The sequence below is a fragment of the Dasypus novemcinctus genome, chromosome 31 (genome assembly GCF_030445035.2).
Source record: "Dasypus novemcinctus isolate mDasNov1 chromosome 31, mDasNov1.1.hap2, whole genome shotgun sequence".
NCBI classification, from domain to species: Eukaryota; Metazoa; Chordata; class Mammalia; order Cingulata; family Dasypodidae; genus Dasypus; species Dasypus novemcinctus.
Window position 1 is genome coordinate 8,295,049 of NC_080703.1, and position 21,427 is coordinate 8,316,475.

The following is a 21,427-nucleotide window of genomic DNA, read 5'->3' on the forward strand; positions in this document are numbered from 1 at the left end:
AAACATCCATGGACAAACAAGCACTTAGTAGTAAACATATCCTCGCATTCCATAAAAAACACACCAAAATTCACAAAACCCCCAAATCAATCCCATAGACTCTGACAACAACCAAAGGCATTCAAGATAAACTCAGATATTACCAAGTACTTAAGGAACAGTCAATCCCCCAAACCCTGTGAACACACACCTAGGTACGATGCCGAAGAACCTGAAGACAAAGAGCAACTTTTCCACATTCTCCTAAATCTCACACATGACACCCCCTCTTTCACCCAAATGGACACAATCACCTCACACCCCAAATACAAACTCACACAAGCCTCCATCTTGAGAAACTATGAACAGAATGTGCCCATAGGCCCCGATAATATGTTCACCTTCACAAACCCAGCCCCCCACAAAATCCAGTCACTCCTCTCCAAATTTGGTCCACACCAAAAACAAATGCCCTGAACTCCCACCCAGGCAGTGTGAGCACGTATTTAATGCCTATGCTTTGAGTAGACACACACCCAATTCACACCTCACAAAGAGACACATACGATATCTCACTTTACCCCCTCAAAACAAACAGAGCCACCCCAAAACACACATATGCAAAAGTATCCAAAGTGGTCCACTGTGTTGCTAGGCAGAATATTTGCTGTTCCTTTCTGCAGTGTTTTTGATGAGAAAATACTACAATCTCCTCCCTGTTGAACCCAGAGGTGGCCACTTGACTTGCTTTGTTCCATGAATACCACAAATTACTAATGGCCCATCCTCCAATGCATGCATTAGAAGAGTAAACATAGCCTTGTGAATTAACACACACTCCAGAGTTCGCCTGAGCTCCCTACACTCTCCAAACCTGTAGAATCTACCTACAAACTCCCTGAATTTTCACATAAATTGTCCACAGCCCTAGGACACCCAGCCCACAAGTCTTCATGTATATATAGAAACCTCCAACACCACCCCACCCATGTATTTACCATCTAAACTTCACTGTGACACACCCATGGTCCCCACCTTTTGAATTCACATATACTACTGCAGTTATATACACAGAAACTCCCATCTCCGTAAACACACCGACATCTCACACAAGCTGGAGAACACACACACATTCAGAATGCATGGAGGGGTGGGCTGGTGTAAATGAGAACCTCTTATATTTTTTAATGTGATATTATTCATAATATATGTATCTTTAAGAAAATACAATAAAAAAATAATGCCTATAAAGCAATGGCTCCAAGCCTAAAACGGGATGAGTTTTGTGGAGAGTTTCAAGGGCCACAGATCTCTCTGCATCTGCACGAAGGCCTCCAGTCTCTAGTAGATAGGAATGTAGGTGGGAGACAGCCTAGATGGCAGCACCTGCAGAGATTGTCAGGACAGGGAGCCCCTTTCTGCAGGCCTCGCCCTTTCCCAGGAGGCTCATAATCCATTGCCTGATGGAAGCATGTGAGAAACGTCTGGATAACTCAGTTCAACTGAGGAAATGACAGACTTTCTAGAGCCACCGTCCACCTGGCCAGCTGAGACAGTTTTGGGGTCTATGTGACAATTCGACTGCTCCCTCTGCCCATACCCATTTACCTATCTTTTTATAGAGATTCTTTACTAACCATCTTGCTCAATAACCTCTGAATCCCAGATTGCATTTTAGAGATTCAAACAGATATAACCCATTTCTTCATTCGACAATTATTTATGGAGCATCAATGTCATGGTAAAGGTGCCTCATGCAGGTCTTACATTATAGTGAAGGAACCCAGCTATAAACAAATATCTCTAGCCTGGACTCACATGCAAACTGAATTTCTGAAATGTACACTCAGCAATGAGATTTAGTGCTATAATCCTAGTGGACTCCGCAGATAGAAACTGGGGAATGAAAATAAGGTTGAGTGTTAACAAAAAACCTTGATTGAAAATGTAAGAGAAGAATTGAATGCTCAAGGGGAGAGTCAATTTCCTCACATAAAAATAGTTACCCTACACTGGAATCCTCTTCCTGGGATATCTGCATCTGGGCAATGAGATTCAAGATATTTTCCAGGTATACCACTAATCCATTGCCACAATAGTGCAGATAAACAATCTACTGCAAAGCTCAACTGATTACAGCCATACGTGTAGATTTCCCTCAGGTGTCTGAGGGTGGGGGTTTGCAGCTTGGCTCTTCTGGAAGTTCTCCTCTGATCTAGTCTCCTTCACATGTCAGGGTAGACTAACGAAAAGCAGTCTGGCCCACATCTCAGTCTCAGAAGGAGAGCATGAGCACATGCACCTGTCACTGGCTGATGTGCAAGGGGAAGGCCCAGAACCAGGTCCCAGGGGCAGAGCGGGAGGCACTGTGGTGTGACAAGGGGAAGGGCAAGGAGACCTGGAGGGAAGCACTCTGTCATTTTGCCTTCTGCCACAGGTAGCTGTGACTTCTAACTCACCAAGTTTAGAAGAGACTTTTACTGCATGTTACTGCACTCTGACCCTGGGAGGCAGCTAAAAACACATGCTCAGGTCATCTAATCCTTATTCAGCAAACATTTCTTTATGGTGTACTTTGTGCAAGCACTGTGAAGGCTGCTGTGCAGAATTCAGAGCTGAATGGATCAGGTCCCAGTGCTAGAGGATCGAAATCACATAGAGAGTTTTGTAATTGATTTTGTTTGGAATCAGAGTGGAGTGCATTAGGGGACTTGGCAGATGTGTTCTACCTAGTAAAAATAAGAAGGAACATTTTTATGAGAACTCAGAATATGCCAATCACAGCTCCTATAAATCGAATGTACTAACTACAATATTTACAGCTCTACAGAGCTAGCAGTGTTATCCTCATTTCACAAATAAGTGAGACCTGGCTCAGAGGGGGAAGACTATTGAAACAGTCGCAAAGGGCATGGAATCAACATGGGTGAACCAAATTTGAGCCAGGCTTTCTAAAAGCAGAGGCTCTGCTCTAGCCCTGACCCCAGGCTCCCTCTTGATTGTGTTCCCTGAAGCTGGGGAAGGGCAGAATGCAGGGAAGGCACCCACTACAGGAAGGACAGCTCAGATACCTCCCTGGGATGGAGCTACCTCCAACAATGCTGGCCCTCCAAGGTCAGGACCTCTCCATCAAGGCCTTTTCCAGGTGACCCCTCTCAACAGGGGCAGCAGTTTCCTCACCCAGAGGATACTCTCTTCTCCCACTGCTGCTTCCCCTGATGCCATGGCTAGCTCATGCTAGGGCTGCCTCCAGCCACATCTGTCCCAATGTTTCAGCAGGTTTCTCAACTTTATGGTTTCTAGATGCCCAATGATGAGATACTGGGTTTGCTTTAATACCCATTTCTCATCTGGGGCCATCCTATTAAGACATATTTACTGATGGAAGGATGGGTAAGCAGGGAACTTGGCCCACAGCCAGAACCTAGACTGGTAAGCTCTGGGCTGATGATACCACAGGGCTTCCTGCTTGAGGAAGCAGCAGCCAGAAGGTGAGTCTGGGAAAAGGGGAGGTGTGGGTGTTAAGGTTAGGGTTGGTGTTGGGGGTCTTATCCCTCACATGCTCTCTCCACCTGCTGCTGCAGAGCCAAACCTTGTTCTGACCTCACCCCTGATGCCTGGCCTCTGTCAGGCCTTGTCTGGGCTCCATGCAGTGTGCTCTGCTTTCCCCATCTGCAGGTCCTCGGCCTCCTTCCTTGGCTCTTGGAACACACCCTCCACCTTCAGTCCCAAATTCCTGCAGCAGAAATCAGAAAGACTTCCTTTTAGGAGCAGTTTCCCAGTGGTGGCAGAATAACCTTCAGAGTCTCCTCAAACCTTACCAGGGTGTTATGGCAGGGCCCATGTGACCCCATGCCCTGGTGCAGAATTTGAAGGGAAAAGGGCCTGTCACCAGCCTTTGGAGAGTAGAAGAGTCTGGGGCATCAGGGACCCTGGCCATAAAGGCCACTCAGTGAAGACCTGAGATGGGAAGAGGAGGGTAAGACATGTCCTGCCCCCAGGTTGAGGGCTGTTGCCTCCAGGTCTCAATCTTCACATCCAATATGGGGGCAGCAATGCCAGCCTGGGGTCTGCAGCCCTCAGACCACGCTCCATCCTCCCAGGTCAAGGCACACCCTCTGTCTCTCCCCACATTGTGTCTTTGTGGTTTTTATGTGGGGGTTTTAGATACCCCCACTCCCACAACTCGAACTTGTAGACATACTTCCAATACAATCATCCCACTGTGGTAGATTGAATTAGGTCCTGCAATTTAGACCTGTGTTTAACCTTAATCCACTTTCCTGTGGCTGTCAACCCAGTGTTAACAGGATTTCCTCTGGTTTTCATTTTCAGGTCATGCATGGCCCTCTAAAGTTGTGGGTGGGTCCTGCTCCACATGGCTGTAGGCCTGAGGAAGAGAAGCAAGAAGTCACAGAAGCTAGGAAGGAAAGGATATCACCAACTGACCAGAGGCTGAGAAACAATCCAAGGAACTACAAGGATTCCCAGAAGATGCACCAGAATGTTACAGGCTTTCAGAGGAAGCAAGTTTTCCCCACACTTTGACCTGGACTTCCAGTCTCAAATGAGACACCAACATATGCTGTTTAAGCAAAACCATGGTGTGGGATTTGTGAGATCAGCTCAAGCACACTAAGATGTTCACTTCCATGTATAAACACACAACCCCACCATTCAATGAGATATATACACATACTAAGAGCCCACAAGACATATTAATAACTCTCTACTGAAAGCTTCAATAACATACTACTAGGAAATGTACATCCAAATCACTGTGACCCAGAGTACACACTCATTACACATAAAATGTACCACATGCCTCAATTTTACACACAATTCCCCTATACAATACAAATATGAAAAAATACCACCCTGTATCACCAAATACAAATACAGCTCCCACATTTACTTAGTCCCTACACTTGCTAATGATCACCAACATATATCTCCAGCATTTTCCAGAATAGGCACATGAAACACAATCCTTCCATCTGAACATATACATCTGTCAGCTTCATACATTATTATACAGTTTCCCTTCAACACCAAAATACCTATGTACAACTCCTGAACACCACCCAAACATACATCACCACCCAATGTACCCTGAGTACATTTCAATGATCCCACACATCCAACCAATATACAGAAGATACACAGTCCCTACTGACTAATATACTGACATGTTCCCTAGCATTGCCCATATGCATATGCAGAGGCTTTTCCAAACTTAAACACACAAAATTCCCAGAGAATCATGGGGAAAGCACACACAGCATATAATGTTTCCATAGCCTCAAACTGCAGATACATAACACCAATTCCTTGATATACATGCACTGCATCTCACAGGATCTGAGAATCCAAAGCCTCAGGCTCACTGAAAAAATAGTCAGGTCCTTCACTTAACCCCAAATATCCACACAGACACCACTGATTCACAGATTTCAAGGTATCCATCATATTCCAACCTACCTATGAAATGCAAATACGAGTGTCAAACTTTCAATTCATGTGAACACAGTTCCAAAAGACATGCACAATAGAGCTCACACACCCTGAATTTCTACAGTCCATAAGAGGCCCACCAATACATGTAGAGAATATCACATTTTCAGATACACAATCAACCTCTTCTCTGCATACCCACAATCAGGTACAAAACATCCATCTATCCTCAGATACACTAACTGACCTGCTAACAACCCCACAAAACACACTTCCACCCAGAGGAACTCAGCTCCTGGATACAATCATAAAAGTAGTTAAAGCCCCAGTTATGAACGTAGTGGTATGTAGCCAGGTTTAACACTGTGAACCAACTCTTTCTAAAATAATTCTGTGTGTGTATATATATAAACATAGAGAATACATTTCAGTCATTGCATAGCATACAGCATGTGCAGCAAAATTTTACAAATAGTTAGAAAATATACATTATCTTTTGTAAATTGCATTTAGTCAATTGACTCGGACATACTTTTGTCCATTTTTGCACAAATCTTATATCTATTATATATAACCTGTGCTTGAAAATCCATCACAATTGACACCAGACCTTGAAAAACTGTTTATTATTCCATGAAGCAAAGACTCTCCCATTCGTGATAAAATAATGGTTTCATCATGAACACTGGTTAATATTTCTTCCTTAAAAAGTAATATAGCAAAATTTCCAAGATATGCTGAATTTGCACTTAATGTTTAGTGTTCCCTCTTTCCCCAATAGAAGGTATTTTATATACTGAAATATTTTCCCTCATTTTTTGTATTATCACAATGTAACAGATATAGACTTAGATCACATTAGTAACAATTTAATTTAACTCTTTACCATCTAGTTGAACAAATGCAACCGGTCTGGCCTGCAGTGCTCCTCCCTCTCACAGTACAGATGCTCCCCCACAGGGGAAGGGACAAGTGAGGGCAGGGCCACAGCCTTAGGGAGCAGCTCCTGATTCACAGGAGCACACACAGTCCTGAGCCCAGAGACACCACTAGGAAGTCATGAGTTGGTGTACTCTTCACCTTAATTTTTTTTACAACTGACATAGAAAAGCAGGTGGAAGTGGTGGGACTAGGGTGATGGGACAACCCCTCCCCCCCAGACCCTGGGGTTCACAGTTATGGACTTGCCCTCCTCCCTGTGCACATGCATTTCCCTTCTGGAACCGGTTCCCAACTGACATCAGAAGTGGTTGGAGGACCAGAGAACACGTGACAGAGCCCCAACCCCACAGCCAATTGTGCAAGCCCCAAGCTTCCAGGTCCTGCAGGGACCAGGTCCTGGGAGGGGCATGGAGGAGAGGCAGGAGGTGGAGCCTTATAAGGCTCTGTGAGGTGTGTTCAGGCCATGCCTCCTCTCCAGGAATCTGAGCAGCCATCCCTAGTTCTAGGAGAAAGCATGTGGGAAAGGACCACTCATGATTTTTAGACTCACAGATGTGGAGGACAGTCCCGTGCACTGAGATAGGGTCCTCCGTGAAGTGTTTTAGAAGAGGTATAACCTAGGGTCGTGTCCTCAGATTGGAAGGATTTTTTATGCATGCCTTGTCTGCATTTGTTTTCTTCTAGCTCATGGCCTTTCAAAGAATATGCCTTATTTCCTATTCAGAGGCAGGGTTCCTTATAGAACCATCCTGGCAAAGTATTTGGGATCTGGAAACTCCTTCAAGGTATGCTTTCTCTGAACTCCATTGCTGGTTGAATCCTAGGACTTTCCTCATATTAGAATATTTTTTTAGTGAGTTTACTTATCATGTACAGTAAATGTGGACTCAGTAAGATTTTGTTTGAAGGTTATTTTTTTGATACCTTTCATCAGGACATTTGATGATCTGAGTCCAGAAACTAGTTCATGACTTTCTTGTGTCCTTAAACTTGAGGCAAAATTCTTAGCAGGCTTCTTAGCAATGAAGTAGAACAAAGATCCAGACTTTGTAATACTTCCTGTGACTGTTTTCTGATTCAGTAGAAATGTAAAAATCATGTGTTTGGGTGGAGCATAGATACAAATTCAGTTGTCTTTACTGTAGGTTCAGTGCTTTCTTTTTCTTTATAGGGTAACCATTAAAAACATAATGGGTTACACTTCTTATGTAGCACTGCCAGATGAAATAGAGGACACCTAACTTAAACTTAAATCTCATGAAAACAATGTGTATGAGCATATATGTCATATACAATTTGAGACATACTTATGCTAGAATATAATTCATTGTTTACTGAACTTCAATATTTTGGGGATTATTTTTTTATTTGCTAAAACTGGGAATATTATTCTTAGGGATATTTTAAAGGTTTTATTAATTGAAGAACTTCTCCTTGTAGCGTATGCTAAGGAAAGAAGAGTTGAAAACAAGCTACCAGCTGAAAGACAGTAATTGCAGTAAAACTGACAATAGATAACAAATATATACTCTTGTATAAACTGTTTATAATCAGAAATAAACATAAAATGTTTATAATGAATTTATATCATGTTTGCTTTTAGTTGCATGATATCTTTCCTGGAAAGATGCAAAAGGAGCAAAAACATTATTGTCCTCTGCTGATGTGGACTGGGATGCCAGGAGAAGTGGGTGGGTGGAAGACATCTCACTACATTTTTCATTGTGCAAAATTTGACTTTCACACCATGCAAAGTTTACCTGTTAAAAGCAATCAAAATCATTGAAATGTAAATTTTAAATACTTAACAAGCAATTAATGAGAAAAAAGCATCGATTTTTCCTGTAAGCCTATAAGCCTGGAGTTCTTTGATGTGGAGGGGCTTTCCAGCACAAACCAATGTTTATTTATAAACAATTTAAGTATAGAACCTAGGAAGAAGTCTTTGTGCTATGAATTAGGAAGAATCAATAAATTGCTCTAACAAAGTCCCTAATAACTGTGCTGTCCCATTATACTTTGAAGGGACCATCTGCAACTTCCCCTGTCAGAGTCCTGGATGAAGTTCTACCCTCCCCCACTTCAAGCCAACCTGCCCTCTGCCCCTCCCCCCTGTAGAATGTCTGAGTGCTCCATTCTAGTCCTGTTGAGATTCAAACTTCTCCACCCTTTCCGTGGATTCCTGAGGATCTGTTGGCAGCAGTTCACTCTCAGGGCGTAGAATTGAATCTTTGCTAGAGGTTGTCAGGGAGTGGTGGTCAGTGTCCAAGTGTACTGAGGTGACTTCAAAAGGTAAGCACTTAGGATAAGGTGTTGTGTTATCAGGGTCCCTGATATCCTTCAAATCCATAGAAATTCACAGTTGACCCATCTTCTTGGAACAAGATTTGAGATGAATCTCGAGGAAGGAGAAATCACTGGACTCCACCAAGAACCTCTTCCCTGGAAATTGGTGGGGTAGGTTGGAAAGCTAAGACTTAGAATTGAGGAAGGGGTCTCCTTAGATATGTGAGAGGGCTACAATAGGTATGAGAAAGTTTGGAGGCAGGAAGAGTTTCTCTCTAGAAAAAAGCCACATAGCAAGTGTATTAAATGGTAGAGGGTTTATGTTGTGTGGTAGTGTAGTCTCCACCCTTTGTCATTATTTCAGGCACCTGGGAACTTATGGTTTTACTGGAAGAATATGACCTGGAGTAAATGAGATTCTATGGGGGCAGTTAGAATCAATGGTCTCACATAAAAACACTTTTCGGTAGAGTTCATCATGGTCACATCAGCACTGAAATATCCTGTTTGTGAGGCAGCCTGGAAGTTACTCTAACGGTCCCAGCCCAGAATCTCTAAGCTCCTTCGAGCCCAGAGGCCTTTCACTTTCACTCCTGGCAAATGTTTTCTTTGATTCAATGTTTCCAGGGCACTTGTGGTAACTTCAGCTAGTTTTAGAGATTGGGTTTACCTGGATTTTATGACTTTTTCTTAAACTGTGTAAACTCAGATGTTCAACCAATTCATCTTTTCTAATTCCTCACGGTGAACCCTCAGCTCTTCATTTTAAAGTTGAGGTGAAGATGTTGCTCATAGTCCATGAATACTTTATGGTCATGGAATAGATAGTGGCTGCTATTTGTTTTCAGTAAAACACTCAATGAAGGGTAGCTTCTTTCTGAAGAGGGGAAGGAGAAGATATACAATTAGGTATATGTTACTCTATCACTAATAGTACTAGCATTAATAGTAGTATTGGTAACAGTCTGAAGAGATGATGCAGAACATAATCTTAAGAATTTACCACCTTCATGACGCCCTTGTGCTCCCTAGAACTTACCCAAAAGAACATTCCTTGTCTGCTTGTGAGCATGCTGAGGGGTATTTTTTCCAAAGAATTCCTTGACACCAGCTCTTTGGTCAAGAGGCTGACTGAAAGCCTTCACCAAATATTGAGTCTGGCTGAATTTCTGGTAGTGATTTCCTCAGAGAGGGGCTGTCCTGATAGCACGTGCTTTTTTCTCCTTAGCACTCAGAGGTCTGGGAGCCTCACTGAGTGGGATCAAGTTCTCTTATGGGAAAATCCTGATCTGGAGTTCTAGAACTAAAATCACTAGAGGGACAGGTGCTATTCTGAATTTCCTCCACCTAGGTGCCTGCTCACTTTTTGAAATTCATAGCTCTGATTCTCTTGATGTATGTATGGCAATTCCAACAGAATGGCATGCCTGTTCCAGCACCACAAAGGAGAAACACATCTCTCAGTGAGAAGGCGATTTATTGCAAATGCACAAGCAAGGAACTGGGAGAATCTTCCCAAAATCAGTTCAAAATGGGAATGGGAACTTGAATTTGTACAGGGAAAACCCAGGGGAGAGATGAAAAGAAAAGCAAGTCCAAAACAAGAAACAAGTGATGACTTTAGACCTTCCAGGGGTCTTGTGAGGAGGGTACCTGCAATTTCCCAGTCCTGTGTTGTCTCAAGCACGTTAAACTCATAACTGTTGTTCCAGTTTCAGTGATTTATCAGTGACAGTTTAGATTCTGATATTGGTGCTTCTGATGCTATTCTCTGGTTTTGCCTTCAGTTGATATTTTATTCTTCTTATTCCTGTAAGCAGAACTGGGAAGGTCTGGTTGATGTCCTTTTGGGAGCTAAGAATAAAGAGTAACTATTAAGATTGGATTAAGAGAAAACCATCTTAGTTATGCCTGGGTAGATCCAGAGCTGTGTAGGTGAAGAAATTTTTAATAATCACTTTTTCCAGCTCTCAATTTCCTAATGAGTAAAGGACAGTTCCTGAGAGCCTCAAGAGTGTTGCCTTTGTGGCCTCTAAATCCACCCATTTCCTTGTCTCTACAGCATCTCCAGTGCTGGGACCAGACAAGACCATGAACTCTGGAGTCTCCCTGTATCCTGGCACTGCCCTGCTAATCCCTTCACCCATTCCTGGCCCACCGCCTCCACCTCCCTGGGGGCAGCACCTACCCTAATCTTTTCTTACTGGCAGCTCTCTGCTGCTGCCTGCATTCCCCAGGCCACAGTTGGTGACAGGAAAGGGGGGCCTTGTCCCCAGTGGGACTGGAGGTGAGAAGATCATTCTTCAAATCAGAAAACTAGGGGGACCAGCAGAGCCCCCTCCTACTCAGCCTTTTGTCCTTCTTCAGATGCCCCACATTTCAAGTGACCCAAGGATCCTCTGTGGGGCTGCTCAGCATGCCCTTCCTGGGATCTTGAGGGCCTCTGCTCTGGAGCCCTTGATCCCAGCCTCAGCTGTGGGGTGCACCCAGTCTGCTGAGGGAGGTTGGACCCCAGGCCTTCCTCCTCAGGCTCCACCACCAGCTGCCCAGTTGGCCCCCAGGATTCCTCCAGGGAATGCTTTCTTCAGGCCACAGGGGGCCTCCATGGAGAGAGGTCCTCCCTCCACCCAGTCCAAGGATGACTCCTGTAAGCCCAAGAGTGTTTACCAGAACTTCCGATGTTGGCAGTGCTTCAAGTCCCTGACCCGGAGGCACATTCACCTAAGTCCTGATGCTGAAGCTCTTTCCTGCTTTCTCATGTGAGTGGCTTCCTCTTGGAGACACATTTGGCTGTTTTGCACCATTTAGATATGGAGGGCTAGGGGATGGATACCCCAGGTTAATGTCTACAGAATTTCTTGACTGTAGGTCATGAGGGGAGATGATATATTTCTGGTTTATGACTTATTTTCAGGTGTCTTATCTCAATTAGTACATCCCTAACTTGTATATATAAAGAACTCCTATATCTTGAAAAGAAAAAGATAAACAACACATTTTAAAAATGTGAAAAAGATTTAAACAGATACTTTTCCAAAGAAGAAATATAAATGGCTAAAAAGCACATGAAAAAATGCTCCAAATGTCTAGCTATCAGGAAAGGCAAATCAAAACTACAATGAGATGCCATCTTACTCCCATAAGATTGGCAGCTATGAATAAAATAGAAGACTACAAATGCTGGAGAGGATGTGGAGGAATGGGAACACTCATCCATTGCTGGTGGGAATGCAGAAGGATCCAACCATTCTGGAGGACAGTTTGGTGTTTTCTCAAAAAATTAACCATAGATTTGCCATATAACCCAGCAATTCCACTGCTGGGTATATATCCAGTAGAACTGAAAACAAGGACACAAACTGATATATGCACACCAATGTTCATAGTAGCATTGTTCACCATTGCCACAGTTGGAATCAACCCAAATGTACAGCAAGAGATGAATGGATAAATAAAATGTGGTATATACAATGGAATACTACTCGGCTTTATGAACAAATACACTACAAACACACGTGATAACATGGATGAATCTTGAGAACCTTATGTTGAGTGAAGCAAACCAGGCATCAAAGGACAAATACTACATGACCTCAATGATATGAAATAAGTAAAGCAAGCTGCCTCAGAGAAGTAGAGACTGGATGATAGGCTTACAGGAAATCGGGGGGTAGAGGAAGGATGTAAGCTGACACCTATATGGGTGAACTCTATGATAAGCTGGAGGTAAGTATTTGTACTAGGAAGGGATAAAATGGGGGCATAGGGTTACCTTTGGGTGGGGCTTTGCAGGTTTAAGGGGGGCTAGGGATTGGAGGATGGGTAATATTGCCCAAGGAATTGGGGGGAGGGTCTAGCAACATACGAACATAGGAGATTGTCAGGTATTTGGTTGAGAGTATAATGCTAAGAAAAACTTTTCAAAAATATAATAAGGAAAGTTACCTGTTTAAGTTGCTTAAAGGGGATAATCTGATGCAGGACAGGCTCCTAGGGAATATGTGAATGCTCATTTTGCTATAGTGGGTTATATCATTGGATAGAGTCCCAATGATAGACACAATGACTCTTGTGTCTAATAATCCCTCTCCAATATCAATAATAACTAGGTTGACTTAAAATAATTAAAATATACAGCACTGTGTAATGTAGTTTTGCCTATTTTGGAACTTTAAATTGAGTTGTTGCTAGAGCTGTATTTTGTTTATTTTGCTTTCATACATTCTGCTGTACAATTATAGCATACTTTGTGTATCAAGTCTTCTGTTGATGGACATTTGCCTTGTTTCTGTTTCTGATCACTGCCAATAAGTCTGCAATAAGCATTGTGATCCATGTCACACACACAAAAAACTTATGAGATACAGCAAAGGCAGTCTTGAGAGGGAAATTTATAACCCTAAACACTTATATTAAAAGAGAAAAAAGAGCTAAATGCAAAGATTTAACTGAGCGACAAGAGAAACTAGAAAAAGAACAACAAACCAATCTTCAAAGCAAGCAGAAGAAATAACAAAGATTGAAATAGAAATAAATGAAATTGAAAAGAAAAAAGAACTTTAGAGAAAATCAAAATCAAAAGCTGGTTCTTTGAGAAGATAGGTAAAATTTACAAACCCCTACTAAGATTAACAGAGAAAAAAAAGGGGCAAATAAATATAATCTGAAAAAAAGGGAAGAACTATGACTGACCCCGCAGAAATAAAAAGGATCCTGAGAGGATATTATGAGAAACTGTATGTCAAAAAACTAGACAACCTAGATGAAATGGGCAAATTCCTAGAAATGCACAAACAACTTACACTGACACTATAAGAAATGCAAGAACTTAACAAACCACTCACACTTAAAGACATTGAATCCATCATCAAAAACTTCCCATCAAAAAAAAAAAAAAAAGTCTAGAACCAAATGGCTTCACAGGTGAATTCTACCAAACATTTAAAAAAGAATTAACACCCATCCTGTTCATTCTTTCAAAAAATTGAAGAGGGAAAATTACCCAACACTTTTTATGAAACCAGTACCACTGTAAAATCAAAGCCATATAAAGACACCACCAGGAAAGAAAATTATAGACCAATTTCTCTATTAAACATAGATGCAAGAATTCTCAACAAAGTATTTGTAAATTAAATGCAGGAGCATCTCAATAGACTTGTACATTATGACCAAGTGGGATTTATTCCTGGTAGGCAAGGCTCATTCAACATAAGAAAATCAACCACATTACCAAACTGAAAAACAAAACAAAACAAAACACATCATCTCAATCAAAAAAATCAGAAAAAAATCAGAAAAAGCATCTGACAAAATCCAGCATCCTTTCTTGATAAAAACATTTCAAAAGATATGAATAGGAGTAAAATTCCTCAATATGATAAAAAGTATATATGAAAATCACACAACTATCTTAGTTAGTGGGGAAGGGTTGAAAGCTTTCCCTCTAAGATCAGGAACAAGACAAGGATGCTCACTAGCAACCTTTTTATTTAACATTGTACTAGCTCTATTTAGAGCAAGAAAAAGAAAACAGCAAAGGCATCCAAATAGGATAAATAGGAAGGAAAACTCTATTTGTGGATAACATGATCCTATTTTTAGAAAATTCAGAAATGTCTACAAAACAAAGCTACTTGAGCTAATAAATGATTCAGCAAAGTGGCAGGATACAAGATCAATATGCAGAAATCCATAATGTTTTTGTACATTAGTACTGCATAATCTGAAGAGGAAATCGGGGGGAAATTCCACTAACAATAGCAACAAAATGACTAAAACACCTAGGAATCAATTTAACCAAAGAAGTACAGGACCTATAAGCAGAAAACTACAAAACAACACTAAAAGAAATGTTAGAAAGATTTAAACAAATGGAAAGATATTCCATGTTCATGAACTGGAAGACTATTGTGAAGATGTCAATCCTAACCCAACTGATTTAAAGATCCAACACAATACCAATCAAAATTAATTCACATTAATAGAAAAGGCAATTACCAAATTCACTTAGAAGGGAAAGTACCCCTGAATAGCCAAAAGTATTCTAAAAAAGCATAGTATGCTATACTATAGCATAATATAGGAGGAATTTCACTGTCTGATCTTCAAACATATTACAAAGCTTCAGGGGTCAAAACAACATGGTACTGGCATAAAGAGAGACACATTGAACAGTGGAATAGAATTGAAAGCCTAGAAATAAACCCTTACCTCTATGATCAACTAGTTTTTGACATATCTACCAAGTCCATGTTAACAGGAAAAAACAGTTTCTTCAACAAATTGTACAGGGAGAGCTGCATATCTATAACCAAAAGAATGAAAGGGGACCCCTATCTCATTCCCTATACAAGAATCAACTCAAAATGGATCAAAGACCTAAATATAAAAGGCAGGACCATAAAACTACTAGAAGAAAATGTAGGGAAATATCTTAAAGACTTCATGGTTCATGTGATTTCTTGGACCTTACACGCAAAGTACACACAACAAAAGAAAAAACAGATAATTTGGAACTCCTCAAAATTAAATACTTTTGCTTCTCACAAGACTTTGTCAAAAGGCAGCCAACTCAATGGGAGAAAATAATCAGAAATCACATATCCGATAAGCGTTTAATATCTATGATATATAAAGAGATATTACAATTCAACAATATAAAGACAAAAGACCCAATTAAAAATGGGCCAAAGACATGAATAGACATTTGCCCAAAGAAGAAATACAAATGGCAAAAAACATATGAAAAAGTATTCAATGTTAGAGAACTAAATGTTGGAAAGAATGTGGATAGGAACACTTATTCACTGTGGTTGGTAATGAAGAATGTACAGCCACTGTGGAGTTCAGCAGCTCCTAAAGAAGTTGAATATAGATTTCCCACATGACATTGCAATACCACTATGGGGTATATATCCAGAAGAACTGAGAGCTGTGAGAGCAGTGACATGAAGAGACATCTACACATCTATGTTCATAGTGGCATTATTCACAATTGCCAGAAGCTGGAAACAACCAAGGTGTCCCTCAACTGAAAAATGGATAATAGAACTGTGGTATATTCACACAATGGAACATTATGCATCTGTAAGAAGAAATGAAGTCATAACATTGACAACATTGATGAACCTGGAGGACAGTACGTTGAGTGAAGCAAGCCAGACAGAAAAGGACAAATACAGGAAAATTGCATTACAATGAACCAAATGCATTGTGTAATATAATGTATGATTCCATTTATATAAAATGTAAATAGAAATCAATTTATAGATGAAAGAAAAAAGTATTTGTGCAAAATAAGTCAGAAAGGGGAGCTGTGGACAATAAAGAAAGCACAGAAAGATTGAGGGGTGGTGGAATTTTTTGTTTGTTTTTTATTATTATCACTGAGATAATGAAAATGCTCTAGTGATGACTATAGTGTCTGGATATCTCCAGAATGCTCAGGAGCCCTGATATTTGGGATAGTACCTACTTTGGCAGTCAGTAAGATCCTGCTGAGATGGGCAGAAACTCACTTTGAAGTTTCTTAGCTTTATAAACTCATTTGTCTTGACCTTTCCCCCCTTTTGGTCAAGGGCTTTTTCCAGCTGCATTGCTAGTTGGTGCTTGGTTATAATCCCTTGGTGCCAGACAGACTCATCCCTAGGATTCATGTCCTTCACTGGGGGAAAATAATGTATTTATACACTGAGTTTGGCTTAGAGAGAGGCCACATTTAAGCAAAAAGGAACCTCTGAGAAGGCAACTCTTAGTGCCCTATAATACTAGGCTAGGTTTCAATTTCAAGAGTAAAGGTTCTGGGAAACAGACTTGGCCCAGTGGTTAGGGCATCCATCTACCACAAGGGAGGTCCACGGTTCAAACCCCAGGCCTCCTTAACCCGCATGGAGCTGGCCCATGAGCAGTGCTGATGCGAGCAAGGAGCACTGTGCCACACAAGGGTATCCCCCCACGTAGTAAGGAGAGCCACCCAGCATGAAAGAAAGTGCAGTCTGCCTAAGAATGGCACCACCTACACAGAGAGCTGACACAACAAGATGACACAACAAAAAGAGACACAGATTCCCGTGCCACTGACAACAACAGAAGTGGACAGAGAAACAAGACGCAGTAAACAGACACAGAAAAGAGACAACTGGGGTGGGAGGGAGGGGAGAAAAATAAATAAATAAATCTTTAAAAAAAAGAAAAAGAATAAAGGTTCTTATAGTCATCAATATCAAAGACCCATAAGTAGACCATCCTCCTTCACTAGTCATTGCCCCTGTATTTGGGGGATTCTTGCTGTCCTACTAGAGAATGTGGCAGTGCTCCCCAGGATGGGACTTGGGTATTCCTTCAGTTATGAGTCTCCACCCACCATGGCAATGCCCCATGAACATCTGAACACATTTATATGCCTTTTACATATGCCCACGTGAGCTTCCTCCTATTTATTCCCCATCACTGACACCCCATACAAATGATCACCCCCTGCCACAGATAGAAAACCACAACTGCTGGACAGGATGTGGACAGGATGTAGAGAGAAATGAACAGTTAGTTATTCACTGTTGGTGGGAATGCAGAATGGTACAGCCCCTATGGAGGACCATTTGGCAGTTCCTAAAGAAGTTGAATATAAACTTTCTACATGACCCTGCAATATCACTACTAGGTATATATCCAGAAAAACTAAGAGCACTAACACCAACAGACATCTGCACACCAAAGTTCACTACAGCAATATTCACGATTCCAAAAGTTGGAAAAAACCCAAGCGTCCATCAACTGATGAATGGGTAAATAAATTGTGGTGTATTCACATAATGGAGTATTACATAGCTGTAAGAAGTGAAATCATAAAGCATATGACAAGCAAGAATCTAGAGGACATTATGTTGAGTGAAGCAAGCCAGACACAAAAGGACAAATACTGTATGATTGTGTGACTATGAACCAAATATATTGTGTAACATATTGTTTGATTCAAAAAGATTTATATGTATCCAGTACATTTATTTGAGAAATGGTATCTTTATCCAACAGTGTTTTCTTTTTCTTTTTAAATTATTGTTTACATATTCAATTATTAAATGTACAAAATGTTTTTTAAAAAGTGAGGTTACACTGAAGAGTTGAAAATCAGAGACTTTAAAATGTGATACTTTACTCAAGAAAAATAAGTACCAAAAAAAAAGATAAAGAAACCAAGCTTTTTTTAGCATAATAAAACCATGTGTAAAATATATGAATATGGATAAAGTTGCATATATACCTGTTTTCTTTGAAATTGAACAAAAGATGGTAACATAATATCACTTATGCTAAGTGAAGAAGCCTGACACAAAGTACTACATATTGTGTGATCCCATTTATATAAAAGGTAAATGCAAGTCAATTTATAAAGTTGAAGTTCAATTAGTAGTTATATAGGGCTAGGGAGGACTGCTAAGGGGTGTGCGTTTTTTCTAGAGTACTGAAAATGTTCTAAAATTTTTGATGGTGAGGAATGCATAATACTGTGATAATATTAAAAGTCACTGATTATACACTTCAGATAGATTGTATGGTATATGAATATATCTCAGTAAAACTTAATAAGTAGATAATTGTGTAAGAACAGCACAAAAGAAGAGCAGCGGTTCAGCAGGGGAAACAAAGATCAAGGGGTGATGAATTTCCTTATTAATTTATTTTTATTTATTATTATTCAAATAATGAAAATGTTCTAATGCTGGTTGAGGTAATGAATACACAACTATGTAATTATACCAAACACCACTGGTTGTGCACTTTTTTTTGGTTGTACACTTTAAATGAATTGTTGTTTTATTAATGTATACCAATAAAGTTGATTTGTTAAAAACATATAAGCATGTATCAATAACATTATTATTTTTTTTTTAAAAAAGAAAAACACTTCTAATCCTCATCCAAAGATTTCATTGTTAAGGTTTTGGTATAAACCTCCCCAGATTTTTCCACTGAGCAACATTGTATTCCTCCTTGTCACACTTAGGATCAGCTGAGTGATAGTGTATTAGGAGAATGGCACAGTCATCTGTGTGGAAGTGACAGGGCCCCCAGCAGCTCTGCCTAGCTTTCCCCCTTCCAGGGTGGCGATCGTGTGAAAACCACCTTCAGAAGCTCAGGGGGAAGCGCAGGGGTCAAAAGAAGGGGGTGGGGGTGGGGAGGTCCAGCACATCTGTCTTAACTAGAGCAGCTGCTCCCCAGCTCTGAACTGCTTCCCTGGAATGGAACCAACTCTTCTAAGAGGCTGAGAACAGTAAGCGCAGAGGCTTCCTCTGCAGCCGGCTCCTTTAAGGTCAGCTGGGTGATGGCTCTTGGCAGACACAGCAGGGCCAGAATGGTGTCCCCAAGGCACCTGGGTCACCCCCTCTGCCAAGCAGAGGTGCCCTGGAGCTCCTGAAATGCTCAGCACAGCCCTGGGCTCCCTCAGCAGCCCCTAGTAGGTGCCCTTTCCCACTCTGTGCAGTTCACCCTAGCAGGCACCCAAATCCGGTGGCCCCTGTTGGCCAGCCAACCTCCTCTGGCCCTCACAAGCTAGCATCTTAGCAAGACACACAAACCATTTCCACCCAGCATTACTCCAACAAATCAAAGTTTTAAGAAAAGCTTTAACCACTACCAAAAGGAAAAGCCTCCCTGGGGCCATGGGGAGATCTGAGGAAGGCCCTGGCTCAGGCTGTCCCAGGGCGTCCAGTGCCACACAGCCAGGAGGGGTGCGATGGGAGTGGGCTCCTAGACCACAGACCTCGCCTGCCGCGTGTACTCCTGGAAAGCAGAAAGGAGTAAAACGGGAGGAAGAGAGAAAATGAAAGTCTCAAGTGGCTCACCAGGGCTTGGATCCAAAGAATGCAAATGCCCATGATGAGGAAGAGCGCCACCCGCAGACCTCTGGGTTGGATACACACTTTTAGTTGTAAACTGTTGAGGTTCCTGCAAAACTCCTGGGCTGGGCAGAAACCCCAGGCCCCTCCCAGGAGAGGGCCCCATTCCTTGTGCTCCCTGAGGGCACACACCGGGTGTCAGCCCTTCTCCCCCCGGGCCTTCCCAGGGCCCCTCCCCAGGGAGCAGATCAGTTCCCCTGTAAAAGCCACGCTGTGGGGAGGCACCAGCAGGCCCTATCCAGGGGAGGAGAAGAAAGAGAAGCAGCCTGGGCCTGGAGGAAAATGTGAAGTGGAGGGCCTGGGAAGGGAGCGCTGAAAGGGGAGGCACCCAGGAACCTGGGAGGGTAGGCAGGGAGGGCAGGGAGGGCAGGGCTGCAGGTTGGACCATGGGCAAACAGGGGGCATGTGGGGAGGGAGGGGGGCTGTGGGCAGAGGAGGGGCCATGGGGGGAAGAGGGATGGGGAGGAAAGGGATAGCGTGGGGAAGGAAGGGCCAGCAGGAGGATGAGGGACTGAGGGGGAGGGGCCACGGGGGAGGGACCAAGGAGGGAAGGAGGGACTGTGGGGGGAGGGATCCTGGGGCGAAGGATGGGGGAGGAGGGACAGTGGGGGGGGGGTATGTTGTGAAGGGGAGGAGGAACGTGTTGGGGGAAAGTGGGGGGTGGGAAGGGACCAAGACTGGGGACCGTTTGGGGGGAGGAGGGACCGTGGGCAGAGGGCCCCTGGGGGGAGGAATAGTGTGGGGGGGGGGGAGAGACCATGGTGGGCAGAGGGTCCCTGGGGGAAGGAATAGTGGGGGGGAGGGACCGTGGGGGTAGGGAAAGTGGGGGAGGAGGGATCGTGGGGGAAGTGTGGGCCGCCTTCCCCGTGGGCCGCGGGACTCTTATTCTGACTCGGCCCCCCCCCCCCCCCAGCCCCGCCGCGCTGGGCCTGGACCCCCGAAAGGTCCCCGCCCGGCCCGCGCCGCCCGCGGAAGCAGCCCCCACAGGGCCCGCCCTGCCTGGTCCCCACCGGCCCCGAAGGACCCCGCCCCCCGCAGGCGAGGCAGCAGGACCTCCGTGGGCGCGGGACGGGCGCCCCTCACGAGGCAAGGGGGGCTCGCTCGCCCTCGTCTGTGCCTACGGGCCCCGCCTGCGCCCGCCCGACGCCACGTGGGGCCCAGACTTACCGCTGCACAGGCGGGACAGGGGGGTCCCGAGGGCGGGCGAGCGCTCCCCGCAGCCTCCCGTGGGCCCCGACACCGCGTCCCTCCTGCCCTCGGGCTCGCAGGGGTGCCGCGGGAGGGCGCAGCAGGTCCGCGGGGCGCGCGCCCAACCGCCGCCAGCTGTTAAAGGGGCCGCCGCGCGGGGGCAGGGCGGGACTTGAGGGCCTGAGAGCCCGAGGGCCAATCAGGTCTGGACCGGTTCCCCAACTCCGCCCCCAAAGGGGCGTGGCCCTCCCCGTGACGGACAGCGCCCAGCAACCAATGGACGCGCGGTCCGGCTGGCGCTAAGGAGGGCGATGTCGCCCTACGCCGTGAGGGCGGCTCCTGACTGGTGGGCAGGGGATCCCCGCAAGTGGGGGTGTCCCCACCCACAGTGCACCAGAGGCGGCCTGGGCCCGGGCGTGGGTCACCGAGGCCGGCTGCTTGGAGCTGCTGGAAGCGCGGTGTGAGGGGCCTCTGGCCCGGCGCAGCCGAGCCCGGCCCCGAGCGAGGCTGTCGTCCCTGCTCCTTTCTCCCGGAGCTGGGGGCTGGCTCCTCTGAGGAGCCTGAGGAGTGCTGGCCCCTGGCCTGCGTTCTGGGAAGAATTTATTTCCCAAATTTATTTTATTCGTACATGTTAATAAATCATACAATACATCCAAAGAATACAAGCAACGGTATTTGGT

The 21,427-nt window shown here is 43.8% G+C and overlaps 1 long non-coding RNA gene across 6 annotated transcripts in view; it reads right to left on the reverse strand.

The window, feature by feature from the left end:
* The window catches only part of LOC131277069 (uncharacterized), a 68,101-nt gene extending 47,208 nt beyond the window's left edge, over positions 1-20,893 (reverse strand). For 2 of the 6 annotated variants that reach the window (XR_011647829.1, XR_011647830.1), the window contains exons 1-3: positions 20,727-20,893; positions 10,315-10,515; positions 9,332-9,538 (exon numbers count right to left, since the gene is read on the reverse strand). This is a non-coding gene — a long non-coding RNA (uncharacterized lncRNA). Of the gene's footprint in view, positions 1-8,159; positions 9,539-10,314; positions 10,516-11,328; positions 13,602-19,505; positions 19,615-20,726 lie in introns of those variants that run through there. The other 4 variants (XR_009184264.2, XR_009184263.2, XR_009184261.2 and 1 more) reach the window with 4 other exon arrangements.
* Positions 20,894-21,427: the final 534 nt, after the last annotated feature.